We start from the raw sequence: 14,560 nt of genomic DNA on the forward strand, positions 1-14,560 counted from the left end.
CATGAGAGCAACGTCATTTTGGCTTCTACCTGTATTTATGTGCCTTGATTTCAATGTTGATTCTTTTACTTTTAGTTGGCTTTGCTTTTGGTTTTCGCTCAATTTAATTTTTATAATTTTTCCCAAGGCATAACAAGGTAGAAGTGATTTCGACATTTCTCTCTTTTGAACTGCGACTAAAATGTCAACGCTTAACCCTATACTATTCAAAATTTTAATTTTTTTAATATAAATTTTCAATTGTGAGCTGTGCAACTGATTTTAAATACATAATAAAATGAAAAGGAATTATGGACGGTATGTTGTGTTTGACAAGAGCCAGGACAACAAACTTGTGCGTTATTTTAAAACTCCGAAGTATCAATGCTTCATTAGGAGACTCTTCACGTGTGCGCCATTTTAGTGCCAGTGACTTTATTTGTTGCCCATCGCAACCGGGTATTTCTAAGCGGACGCGTTTGTTCCCAGGTGCAGGAATTATTATACCGAATATGAAGAGAACATTTTTCACTCATATACATGGATAGACCAAATTTCAAATGGTGGTCTAACAAAACCTAAACCGGAATTCCTTGTTGACATAAAGAAACTGAAATTAACTTTTAATAAATTTAATGGAAAGGAAATTTCGAATTGCAAAAATTTAATAGCTGAACTATTGAAGTTAAGTTCTGATGTAAATTTAGAATAATCAAACATTTTTTTAAATATCTAATATACTCTAGAATGAAGTTTTTGAATAAAATAAATAAATGCTTAAAAACATTGGGTAAAACATAGTTTTTTCTTTTTTGGCGGATTGTCGTCAAAACCCGATAACGCGGAGAATCTATTTGGAGGCCTATCCGTAGGCCACGGCATGTTAGAGAATTAATTATTTATGTACGCACGTGGGTAGAAAATAGAAGAAAAAGAAACGAAAAATGAAAGAAAAAATAGTTAATGGTTGGGAATAACGGAGATATAACACTAGCAAACACTTGAAAACACGTCAGATCGCTTTGAATGGCAGTCGATGACTTATAACACATGATCAAAATATTTTTTTACATGGAAAAAAATCCACAACACCCTCGACAAAAAAAATTCTAAAAAATCAACGGTAATTTTTAGCGTTCTTGAAACTTGCACTTTATTATACTAAAATTGAATGGGGTACAAAACTGCATACCCGAAAATTTTCTAAATATTTTAACTAAAAATTTTGAAATTTTGATGACAATTTTTTGAAGTTTGATTAATTTTTTTGCAATTTGTGCAAGCGTTGCAACTTTTGTTATTGTGGTTTCTGATATAGATTGAATTATATTTTAAATGAAAATTATTAAAAATAAATAAATAAACATAATTTGCAAGCAATATCGTTTTGAATTTCGTTGCTAATTTGTTGCACGCATCATGTCAAAAGTAGGAATTTTCAAAATTAAAAACGATAAACAGATTCAAAACAAATAAATGGTTTGTACTAGAACTTTTTAAATAGAAGCAACTCACGTATGGTTACGGTGACCATCCGTCCTGTATTATACGGGACTGTCCTCTTTTTTGACCCATTGTCCTGGTAATTTGTTTATTTTACACGGGACGCCAAATGTTCTGTATTTCTCTTAATGTCCCGTATTTGTCCCGTATTCGGTGTTTCGACGCCTTAACAGCTCATTACATGCCTTTGAACGAGTTTTAAGTGATGTTGGTACATATATGATACTAATGCAGCGTTTTTGCTGCATTTAAAATGCAACATTTAGCACTTTCGAACATATGTTTTCGAAGAGCGTTCATACTATCGCATTTAACAAATGTACATTTACCCGAGTTCGAAATCGTATGCTTTTGACAAACAGCCGTGTTCCAGTCGCTTATTCAGATCCGTATCTATTACGATAAATTCTCACGGAAAAGATAATGTGCAAAAATCCCTACTGAAAAAGAAAAAATAAATTCTAAACCGAAAATTCAGTACAAAAACTTGAATTGTTTTAACCATAACCAAACATTTGTTTGTGTATATATTCATTTGTCGGTGCTGTCAATTATAATTTCCACACTTAATTAGGAAACAAAACAGAGTTGATCACAAATTAATCCAGATTTCTATCAGCATCATATCGATGTTGAATTTGCGTAACTTTTCTTTATCCAAATAATGTAAAATAATAAATGAAATCTCGATCGGCGATCACTGAAACGCAGCTAGAGACTGTATACTCGAAAAAGCAATGTTGCCACTTTTTCTCATTAAACCATGTTCGAATCGTTAAAATTTTGGAAGATCACAGGGTTGCTTTTAGCATTTAGATTCTAAATGCAAAAATGGAGTTGCATTTAGTTGCATTTAGGTGACGAATTTTTTATGGATAAATGTACATTTAGAGTAGCATTTAGAGCTAAATGCGCTAAAATGTGCTTTTACGCGTAAGCAAAAACAGCCCATAAGTTTCTCCATAAAAAGTAATTATTTTCTAATCTGAATGCCTGTGATTAGAATCGAGGAATACATACAATAACTAAAATAGGAATTAGGACTCGACATTTTAAAGTTTTGGCTATTTTACCTTAGTTTATTTAATGTTTATTATTTATTTTATGAAAGTACATAAAGCTCTAACAAAAACCATATAATATAAAATTTCCAACTTTTGGGCAAAAAACTACAAAAATTAATTCTGCAAGGTTTCCCCAAAATTTCAAACTTTTTAATTAGAATCTTAAAAAAATTGGTTTGCAGTTTTGTAACTTATTAAAATTGAGTATTATAAAGCGCGAGTGGAAAGTACTGCTCATTTGCTTCTGTTTAAAAAAAAAAATAGTCGAACATATTTACTTTGTATGAAAAAATGCGTAACACCGTCAACAAAAAAAAAAACCAAATTGCCAAAAAATATTGGTAAGCCTTAGCAACTAAAAGTAGCACTTTATTATACTAAAATTTAACGAATTTTTTAACAAATTTCGCAGGATAAAAATCTCGAGAAAACTATCCTACAAATTCGTTATGTTACTATAAGTATACTGTTTCAGGGCTAATACATTAGGATCATTGACGAAGGCTTTAAAAACTTAAAGCTGTTGTGGAACAAATTAGCAAAAATATTTTTTGTCCCGTATTCGGCTCTCATAAATATGGTCACCGTACGTATGGTGGACAATAAAAATACAAAGCATATGATAACAAACTTAAAAACAAGACACTACACACCGTTTCAATGAGCTTTATATCACATTTAAGTAAAAATAAGCCTATATTTCCCAAGCTGGCAAAGAAATGAGAATGTGTATTTTTTGTTGTTTACAAAAAGACTTGCCAAATATATAAGTCAAAATTATAGAAGGCATGTATACTTCTCCCTTTCATTTTTTCATACAGTTGATGCTTCTTTTAGGGCTTTTACAAAATGCAGGGATACCGCACTTATTTCGGTACAATATGATCGTAATGTAATTTCAATTCGAAATCAAAGAAAAACATCCCATGAAATTTTTGCGATTGTAGAACAATAAGTGCATATTTGCAAACTAATGCAAAGAATGGAGTGTCATATCTTAAAAGGTTAAGAGAATTAACGAAACAAACAAACACCGCATTGCTATTTTTTCTAACTCTTCCTTTTGTTTAGCGCTGTAACCGCTTAAGTTATAGTTATTAATTTACACATGTGAGTTTTCTTTGTTCCTGAATTTTGCGTACATTTTCTTATAGTACCTCCCATTATTGTTTATATTACATATGTATATACACTCCGATGTTCGCGGTCGCCCCTCTGTTGGTAATAGTAAACCTCCGAGTGTAGTCTGTCATGAAAACAGCTTCTTATAAAAATACAATTGCCGTTCGGTGTCGGCCTAAAACTGACCTTCCCCTTTGTGTGACAAAATCAAGGCGCACGCCCCATATCGGAGGAGAACCCAGGCCAAAACATATTGTGTAATCGCCAATCTGTATATCTCCGTTTAAAGTACAAAAGCGCGTATCGTGGTTCTGCAAAACCTCGTAACTGGCATTTGTGCCAAAAAAGATATTTGCTCACCGGAAGCCTTATCATCAAGTCCTCAATCATTTATACTAAAATATCGATACGTAGACATAAGTATAATTAAGTTTAAAAGAGAGAACCGTTTCGAAGTATACGAGGTTTTGCATTTCCTTGATACGCGGTTTTGTACTTTAAATGACGATATGTGGAAGTATTGCATACATATTTTGGAGCCTTTTCAAGTATAAAATCCATTGAGAAACGAAAGAAAACGGCATCCCTATGATTTCAACTTATGCCAAACGTTTTGAATATGAAAGACAAAAAAACGTAAACAAGGAATTTCTGAACAAAAACCTGTTTATCCGCAAAGATGTTTCAATGGAAGCATTACACAATTGAAAAAAAGCAATCCACAAGGCTTTATTGGCAGTAGGTCATTCTTAAAGCACATAAAAAAAATAAGCTTCTAGTTTCGAAGTTAGCACAAAAGGAAATTTTTTTGTTTGTTGTTTACAAAAAAATACTTTCCAAGTATATAAGTCAAAATTGTTAACTATATATAGCTTTCACTCATTTCTTCATAGAGTTGATGCTTCTTTTATAGGAAAATTCATACGGTTTATGATCAGATTCATACCATGTAAATGCACCAAAAGTTTATTCCTGCTGCTGTACATCTCTGTTAGCATAAGTCGGTTGCTGTTGATGTACATCTCTGTTGTTGTTGTTGTTGTAGCGGTTGCAACAACCCCGCCCAGATCGGTTGATATCTCAGTCGTTGTCATCAAGTTCCACTAACGGCAGCCCTAGGAAGCGTGCAGCCACTATCGGGTCGGTCCACAGGGACAAAGCCGTTAGGGTTGTCGGGTTTTCCGGGCATGTGAAGAGATGTTTCGAGTCATGTGGGGATGTTGTTGTTGTTGTTGTAGCCACTAAAGGCAGCCCTAGGAAGCGTGCAGCTTCTATCGGGTCGGTCCACAAGGACAAAGCCGTTAGGGTTGTAGGGTTTTCCGGGCATGCGAAGAGATGTTTCGAGTCATGTGGGGTCTCTACGCATGGCGGACACTCATTTGGCACATCCTCATTCAATATACTCAGGTAGGAGTTTAACCTGCTGCAGTAGCCAGAGTTGGGCTATTGTCGTTCGTGTCTCCCGTGGCAGATGATGCTCCGTCTTGTCTATGTCCGGTGGCGGTATGCCTAGAACGGCATTCACAGGTCTAGAGTCTACATATGTAACTCGAGACTGACTCCCTGTGAATGCCGTTCAGGGCCAGTCGGTAAGCTGACGGGTCCAGAGGCTGCTTGACGAACCTCTGGACTTCGTCCGTCAGTTCATATAGATGCCTCCTGACGTGCCTAGGCGAGGGCTCCTCTGCAAACAGCTGTCTGTTCGGGTGGCCACTTCTCTGGCTCCCGATCAGGAACTGCTTGCAGAGCATTATGTTGTGCTCCTTTATGGGGAGCATTTGTACCTCGTTGTGGAGGTGATGTTCGGGCGAAATCAGGAGGCATCCTGTCGCTGTCTTGAGTGCGGTGTTCTGTACAGTCTGTAGCTTCGTCTACTGCGTCCTACTAGTCCCCGGCGACCACACTGGCGCTGCGTAGTTTGAAACCGGCCGGCCTATTGCCTTGTATGTTGCCAGCAACCTTTCTTTGTCTTTGCCCTATGTACTGTTGGCTAGCGACTTGAGGACCTTGTTGCGGCTCTGTACTTTATTGACAATAGCGGTTGCGTGCGCAGAGAAGGAGAGCAGGCTGTCGAATGTTTCTCCGAGTATTTTCGGATTATTCACCGTCGGAATTGGTGTGTCATCGACGTGAATTCCCAGCGGTAGCCTGACCTCCTTCGTCCAGGTTGTGACCAGGGTCGCAGAGGAATTCGTAGGGGAGAGGGCTAGATACTTTGCAGTGAAGAACTGAGAAAGTTCGGAGAGTTACCCGTTTACTTTCCAACACAGGTCATCAATTCCATTCCTAGTCGCCATGATCGAGCAATCGTCGGCGTAACAGACAATCGAGACTCCCTCTGGTGGATGACGGAGATTTGAAATGTAAAAGTTAAACAGTAGCGGGGAAAGGACACCACCCTGTGGAACCCCCTGTTTTATTTTTCTCAGTTTACTCGATTTTTCTCCAAACATTACCGACGAGTGTCGAACACTCAGATAATTTGCCGACCACCGTTTGAGCCTCTGTGAGAGAGAGGAAGCTTCTATATCTTCTAGTAGCGTGGAATGGCAGACGGTGTCAAACGCCTTTGACAAGTCCAACGCTACTAGAATCGTTCTCTCAAAGGGACCGTTTCTGTTAAGGCCACGAGTTATCTGAGTGTTTATGGCGTTAAGTGCTGTTGTTGTACTGTGCGCTTTACGGAAACCATGCTGATGCTTCGCTGGGGTCAAGTGGTTTGTGAAATACGGGAGCAGAAAGGCCTCGAGTGTCTTTGCTAACGGGGAAAGGAGTGTTATCGGCCGATAAGAATCTCTTTTGTTGGCAGGTTTCCCCGGTTTGAGCAGTGGGACCACTCCTTCCACCTTCCAGATGTCTGGGATGATGAGAGTGGCCATAGACAAATTGAGGACCTCCGTTAGGTACGCTAACACCGCAGGACCCAAATTTTTCAGCATCAGCATGCATATTCCGTCGGGACCCATGGCTTTGGAGGCTTTCGCCTTCCCGATAGCCACCTGAACTTCACCGCAAGTGAACGCAAGGGGGGCACAGGTTGTTGGCAGTTTGTGCAGCCTTCTGGTCACTCGACGCTTGGCTTTGTCCACCGGAGGATGCAGTATGAACTGCCGGCTAAAATAGCTCGCGCATCGCTCCGGGTCTGACGAAGCATGGTTGCCGAAAGAAATTTCGACGCTGTCGTCGTGCTTCGTCGGATTGAACAGTGACCTCACGGTTGACCAAAGCTAACTCACACCCGAGGCGAAGTTACAGGTCTTTAGATGCTCTTCCCACTTCTTCCGCTTATGTATGTTTACTAGTTGCCGAATCTCCGCGTTGAGATCCCTGATGCGGGGATCTCCGGGATCGGCCTAACTAAGGCTATAACGCTCATCAGCTAGAACAGCCGCTTCGGCAGGGAAGTTTGGACGTGGGTCCGTTATACATCCTGCCGGTATGAAGCGAGCTGCAGCAGCAGTGACAGCCCTGCGTAACTTACGTTCACCGAGATGGACGTCGGTTGGTGTGGGAAGCGCAGTGAAGGTGTTTTCAGTAAACTCCGCGTAACCTTTCCAATCAGCTTTAGAGCAGTTGATATAGGTCCGGTGTTTAGCGGAGGCAAAGTCGGTTGGTTTATCTATCGAGATGACTATGGGTAGATGGTCTGATGCTAAAGTCAGCATAGGTCGCCCTGTTATGCTGTTTATCAGACCAGCGCTGACTATGGTGATGTCTGGCGAGCTGCTGCAGTTACCCATAATCCTGGTGGGTCCGTCGTCGTTCATTGTGCAGAATGTCGAATCGTCTATCTGCTCAGCCAAGTCTGTTCCCCTACGATCGTTTGACAGGCTTGAGTGCCAAAGATCATGGTGCGCATTAAAGTCACCTACTACCATACGGTTTTCACCTCTGAGGAGCGCACCTATATCAGGGTGATATCCTGCCGGGTAGCAGGTGACAGGGGGTATGTATATGTTAAATATTTCGAGCTCAACATCGCCTGACCGGATAGCAATGTCCTGACATTCTAGGGTGGTATCCCTGCGGTCGATGTCTGCTTCGATGAGACGATACTGCACGGTGTGGTGCGTGATGAACGCTAAGCCACCACCATTATCTCGCTCGCGATCTCGACGGTGCACGTTGTACCCGGCACAATTCAACAAAGTTGAATTGCTGTGCGACTTCGTCTCTTGGACCGCAGCTATCAATATACCATGCCGACACATGAAGACGGTTATCTCCTCAATCTTGCTCTGTAGCCCGTTGCAGTTAAATTGAAGGAGCTTCATGTGGTTCGGGGGACGTGTCGTGATGTGGGGTGTAAGGGATGTGTGTATTCTTACCGCCGTTGGCTGTATGCGCTGCTGTGATGGTTGCCGCCCTGTGGTGGTGGCGGGAGGCGTTGCAGTTAAGGTCTGCGACCGAGCAGCGCAACACGCGCCCTCGAAGTTCGTCGTCCAATCTCGCGTGGTACGCTGACCTGAGCATGCCCTAAAGTGGCACCAGCCAAGGCAGGTGTTGCACTTGACTGATGTCACGTTACAGAATATCCTGGTCTGACATACCGCGCAGATTGTAGGAGGAACCAGGAGTTGTTGGCGGCGGCGTGTGGGTAGTGGTGCGGTTATGTGTGTGTCGTGGCTGTGGCATGGTCTGTGGTGTTATTATGTTGTTGTGCTGTGGTGACTGTGTGAGGCTGCTCAGGTGGACTGAGGTTAGCCGTGGAGGCTGCTCTGTTTGAGCAGCACGGGGCTACCTACAACGTGGTCCAGTGCCGATGTGTCCGTAGTCCTGAGCAGACTCTAAGGTGACTCCACCCCTCGCAGGCATTACACTTGACTGAGGTGGAGTTGTGGTGTAGTCGTCTCTGGAATACACAGCAGGTGTAGGTTTCTGGCCCTGGGTTTGACTCGATGCCAGCACTGAGTAGAAGAATACGTAGCGAATGTAGTCCTATGGACGAGCAACTACTGATACTTCGCCGACCTAAACGGGGTTAGATCGCCGAAACAACAGCCCTTGGTCGGGTAAAACACCAGTCATTCCGGTACGTAGAACCGGCGGTCGTGGGAATGGTCATGTGGAGTCTCTCCGCATGCCGGACACTCATTTGGCACATCCTCGTTCAATCTACTCAGGTATGTGTTTAACCTGCTGCAGTAGCCAGAGCGAAGTTGGGCTATTGTTGTTCGTGTCTCGCGAGGCAGATGAAGCTCCGTCTCGTCTATGTCCGGTGGTGGTGTGCCTAGAACGGCATTCACAGGTCTAGAGTCTACATAACTCGAGACTGACTCTCTGTGAATGCCGTTCAGGGCCAGTCGGTAAGCTGACGGGTCCAGAGGCTGCTTGACGAACCTCTGGACTTCGTCCGTCAGTTCATATAGATGCCTCCTGACGTGCCTAGGCGAGGGCTCCTCTGCAAACAGCTGTCTGTTCGGGTGGCCACTTCTGTGGCTCCCGATCAGAAACTGCTTGGAGAGCATTATGTTGTGCTCCTTTATAGGGAGCATATGTGCCTCGTTCTGGCGACATCAGGAGGCATCCTGTCGCTGTCCTGAGTGCGGTGTTCTGTACAGTCTGTTGTTGTTGTAGCGGCTACAACAACCCCGCCCAGATCGCTTGGTATCTCAGTCGTTGTCGTCAAGTTCCACTAACGGCAGCCCTAAGAAGCGTGCAGCCTCGATAGGGTCAGTCCACAGGGACACAGGCGTTAGGGTTGTAGGGTTTTCCGGGCATACGAAGAGATGTTTCGAGTCGTGCTGGGTTCCTCCGCATGCCGGACACTCATTTGAGACATCTGCGTTTAATCTGCTCAGGTATGAGTTTAACCTGCTGCAGTAGCCAGAGCGAAGTTGGGCTATTGTGGTTCTTGTCTCCCGAGGCATATGAAGCTCCGTCTCGTCTATGTCCGGTGGTTGTGTGCCTAGAACGGCATTAACAGGTCTGGAGTCTACATAACTCGAGACTGACTCCCTCTGAATGCCGTTCAGGGCCTGTCGATATGCTGACGGGTCCAGAGGCTGCCTAATGAACCTCTGGACTTAGTCCGTTAGTTCGTAGAGATGCGTCCTGACGTGCCTGGGCGAGGGCTCTTCGGCAAGCAGCTGTGTATTTGGGTGGCCACGTCTGTGGCTCCCAACCAGAAACTGCTTGCAGAGCATTGTGTTATGCTCCTTAACTGGGAGCATTTTCGCCTCGTCGTATAGGTGGTGTTCTGGCGACATCAGAAGGCATCCAGTCGCTGTCCTAAGTGCGGTGTTCTGTGTTGTCTGTAGCTTCATCCACTGCGTCCTACTAGTCCCCGGCGACCCCACTGGTGCTACGTAAATTACCACCGGCCGGCCTATTGCCTTGTATGTTGCCAGCAACGTTTCTTTGTCTTTGCCCCAAGAACTGCCGGCTAGCGATTTGAGGACCTTGTTGCGGCTCTGTACTTTGTTGACAATAGCGGTTGTGTGCGCAGAGAAGGAGAGCAGACTATCGAATGTTACTCCAAGTATTTTGGGATTATTCACCGTCGGAATTGGTGTGTCATCGACGTGAATTCCCAGCGGTAGCCTGACCTCCTTCGTCCAGGTGGTGAACAGGGTCGCAGATGATTTCATAGGAGAGAGGGCTAGGCACTTTGCAGTGAAGAAGCGAGAAAGCTTGGAGAGATACCCGTTTACTTTCGAACACAGGTCATCAATTCCATTCCCAGTCGCCATGATCGAGCAATCGTCGGCATAAGAGACAATCGAGACTCCCTCTGGTGGTTGAGGGAGCTTTGAAATATAAAAGTTAAATAGTAGCGGGGAAAGGACACCACCCTGTGGAACCCCCTGTTTTATTTTCCTGAGTTTGCTCGATTTGTCTCTGAACATTACCGCCGAGTGTGGACCACTCAGATAATTTGCCGACCACCGTTTGAGCCTCTGTGGGAGTGAGGAAGCCTCAATATCTTCTAGTAGCGTGGAATGGCTGACGGTGTCAAAGGCCTTTGACAGGTCCAACGCTACTAGAATTGTTCTCTCACAGGGACGGCGGTTACGGTTAAGGCCACGAGTTATCTGAGTGTTTATGGCGTTAAGTGCTGTTGTTGTACTGTGCGCTTTACGGAAAACATGCTGATGCATTTGGCACATCCTCGTTCAATCTACTCAGGTATGAGTTTAACCTGCTGCAGTAGCCAGAGCGAAGTTGGGCTATTGTTGTTCGTGTCTCCCGAGGCAGATGAAGCTCCGTCTCGTCTATGTCCGGTGGTGGTATGCCTAGAACGGCATTCACAGGTCTACAATCTACATATGTAACTCGAGACTGACTCCCTGTGAATGCCGTTCAGGGCCAGTCGGTAAGCTGACGGGTCCAGAGGCTGCTTGACGAACCTCTGGACTTCGTCCGTCAGTTCATATAGATGCCTCCTGACGTGCCTAGGCGAGGGATCCTCTGCAAACAGCTGTCTGTTCGGGTGGCCACTTCTGTGGCTCCCGATCAGGAACTGCTTGCAGAGCATTATGTTGTGCTCCTTTATGGGGAGCATTTGTACCTCGTTGTGGAGGTGATGTTCGGGCGACATCAGGAGGCATCCTGTCGCTGTCCTGAGTGCGGTGTTCTGTACAGTCTGTTGTTGTTGTTGTTGTAGCGGCTACAACAACCCCGCCCAGATCGGTTGGTATCTTATACGGTAGACAAACGGGCTCGATTATTTGCATAACCAGCCTTAATTTGCTTTAACTCATGCATTTTCCTCTTTAAAATGAGCATAAGCAGCCGAACAAATGCACGAAATTTTTGGGAATTAACTCGGATCCGGGGAATTTTCGATGACAACACTGGTAAAAACGGCCAGTTGTTGTCTTTTGTACAAGTAAGCAAACGAAGCAGTCGAGTTCGCGTGCGCGCTAGCCGAGTGGTGAGAGTTGCGAGCTACAAGTCTGTAGCTGCTAGGTTCGATACTCGGTTGGAGCGATTCGAAACATTTTTTGTTTTTATTATTTATTTTATATTTTTATATTTTATTTTATCTATATATTTAATTTTACTTTATTTTATTTTCATTTGCATTATTTTATATCACATTTCTTATTTTACTATTAGTTAATTTTAATTTTTAGAAATGAATTTTGTTAAAAATTCAACAACTAACTGAAAGTATCGTAAAAAAATATAGAACTTATAAAAAAAAGAATGAAAAAGAAATAAAAAAAAGTATACTGGCCATGGGACTCGAACCTACGACCTTGCGGCTGGTTTATTCGTATTACTGCCGTCTATAAGGGTAAAATTTTAATTTGAATTTATGCTTATTAATTCAAATTAATTTTCTCCGTCTGTCTACCATATTAGTCGTTGTCGTCAAGTTCCACTAACGGTAGCCCTAAGAAGCGTGCAGCCTCGATAGGGTCAGTCCACAGGGACAAAGGCGTCAGGGTTGTAGGGTTTTCCGGGCATACGAAGAGATGTTTCGAGTCGTGCGGGGTTCCTCCGCATGCCGGACACTCATTTGAGACATCTGCGTTTAATCTGCTCAGGTATGAGTTTAACCTGCTGCAGTAGCCAGAGCGAAGTTGGGCTATTGTGGCCCTGTCTCCCGAGGCATATGAAGCTCCGTCTCGTCTATGTCCGGTGGTTTTTTGCCTAGAACGGCATTCACAGGTCTGGAGTCTACATAATTCGAGACTGACTCCCTGTGAAAGCCGTTCAGGGCCTGTCGATATGCTGACGGGTCCAGAGGCTGCTTAATGAACCTCTGGACTTCGTCCGTTAGTTAGTTGAGATGCCTCCTGACGTGCCTGGGCGAGGGCTCGTCTGCAAGCAGCTGTCTATTTGGGTGGCCACGTCTGTGACTCCCAACCAGAAACTGCTTGCAGAGCATTGTGTTATGCTCCTTAACTGGGAGCATTTTCGCCTCGTCGTGCAGGTGGTGTTCTGGCGACATCAGGAGGCATGCAGTCGCTGTCCTAAGTGCGGTGTTCTGTGTTGTCTGTAACTTCATCCACTGCGTCCTACTAGTCCCCGGCGACTACACTGGTGCTGCGTAATTTATTGCCTTGTATGTTGCCAGCAACGTTTCTTTGTCTTTGCCCCAAGTACTGCCTGCTAGCGATTTGAGGACCTTGTTGCGGCTCTGTACTTTATTGACAATAGCGGTTGCGTGCGCAGAGAAGGAGAGCAGACTGTCGAATTTTACTCCGAGTATTTTGGGATTATTCACCGTCGGAATTGGTGTGTCATCGACGTGAATTCCCAGCGGTAGCCTGGCCTCCTTCGTCCAGGTGGTGAACAGGGTTGTAGAGGATTTCGTAGGAGAGAGGGCTAGGGCTAGGCACTTTGCAGTGAAGAAGCGAGAAAGCTTGGAGAGATACCCGTTTACTTTCGAACACAGGTCATCAATTCCATTCCCAGTCGGCATGATCGAGCAATCGTCGGCATAAGAGACAATCGAGACTCCCTCTGGTGGTTGAGGGAGCTTTGAAATATAAAAGTTAAACAGTAGCGGGGAAAGGACACCACCCTGTGGAACCCCCTGTTTTATTATCCTGAGTTTGCTCGATTTGCCTCTGAACATTACCGACGAGTGTCGACCACTCAGATAATTTGCCGACCACCGTTTGAGCCTCTGTGGGAGTGAGGAAGACTCAATATCTTCTAGTAGCGTGGAATGGCTGACGGTGTCAAAGGCCTTTGACAGGTCCAACGCTACTTGAATCGTTCTCTCACAGGGACGGTTACGGTTAAGGCCACGAGTTATCTGAGTGTTTATGGCGTTAAGTGCTGTTGTTGTACTGTGCGCTTTACGGAAACCATGCTGATGCTTCGCTGGGCTCAGGTGGTTCGTAAAATACGGGAGCAGCAAGGCCTCTAGTGTCTTCGCTACAGGGGAAAGGAGTGCTATCGGTCGATACGAATCTCCTTTGGTTGCTGGTTTCCCCGGTTTGAGCAGTGGGACCACTCTCCCCACCTTCCAGATGTCTGGGATGATGAGAGTGCCATAGACAAATTGAGGACCTCCGTTAGGTACGCTACTCCCGCATGACCCAAATTTTTCAGCATCAACATGCATACTCCACTCCGTCGTCGCTCATTGTGCACAATGTCGAATCGTCTATCTGCTCAGCCAAGTCTGTTCCCCTACGATCGTTTGACAGGCTTGAGTGCCAAAGATCGTGGTGCGCATTAAAGTCACCTACTACCATACGGTTTTCACCTCTGAGGAGCGCACCTATATCAGGGTGATATCCTGCCGGGTAGCAGGTGACAGGGGGTATGTATATGTGACCTGGTCTACGGAAAGGGGGCTTAGCTGTCAAAAAATCAATTTTCACTTTTTGGTTGATTCGGATGGAAGATGAGATGCTTTTTCACGTGGTGAAAAGCAGAAAATCCTAACTTGCTTAGAAGTGTACTAAAAATGTAGAGAAAGAAGAGTAAAAATACGACAAAATATAATTTATTGGTAATGAACAAAATACATTGAATTATAAGCTATAAAGACATGATTATACACTAGAAAAACGTATTATGGGCCAAAAATAATAATGTTACCAGCTCCTCCTCCTTTACATCAACAACATACAGGTTCATCTTAACAAAAGTTTGTTCGGTATCATCTTCTGCCTGAGATACACATACTTCGTCTTCATCATCATCGCTCTCTTCATAGTTTTCATCATCGTTTTCATCATCCTTTTCATGGAAATATTGTCCCTATACGGTACTGAACTCCTCATCAACACTCATGTTTCATTTGATGCGAAATGCGAAGACGATAATCAACAGAAACAGTAAACGTCACTTCTTCAGTGTTACTTTTTTAAATGTTCCACACTAGCAACTTACACGATGAACTAGAATAATATTCCGCCCAACAACAACACTTACTGGACCAACAACAACACTTACTGGACCAACAACAACACTTACTGGAC

At 43.9% G+C, this 14,560-nt stretch overlaps 1 protein-coding gene across 6 annotated transcripts in view; it reads right to left on the bottom strand.

Annotated features, from left to right (window-relative positions):
• Positions 1-14,560, bottom strand: part of LOC118735061 (cAMP-dependent protein kinase catalytic subunit 1) — a 72,973-nt gene that overhangs the window by 43,866 nt on the left and 14,547 nt on the right. The window contains exon 2 of one of the 6 annotated variants that reach the window (XR_004992505.1): positions 1,626-1,667. The exons of 2 other annotated variants lie outside the window; for them this stretch is intronic. The gene's annotated coding sequence lies outside the window, so the exon portion shown is untranslated. Of the gene's footprint in view, positions 1-1,625; positions 1,668-1,875; positions 1,944-14,560 lie in introns of those variants that run through there. 3 more of the 6 variants (XR_004992503.1, XR_004992502.1, XR_004992504.1) reach the window with 3 other exon arrangements.

This window comes from Rhagoletis pomonella, unplaced genomic scaffold, assembly GCF_013731165.1.
Source record: "Rhagoletis pomonella isolate Grant_MI unplaced genomic scaffold, Rhpom_1.0 Rhpom_scaffold_00003, whole genome shotgun sequence".
Classification (NCBI taxonomy): domain Eukaryota; kingdom Metazoa; phylum Arthropoda; class Insecta; order Diptera; family Tephritidae; genus Rhagoletis; species Rhagoletis pomonella.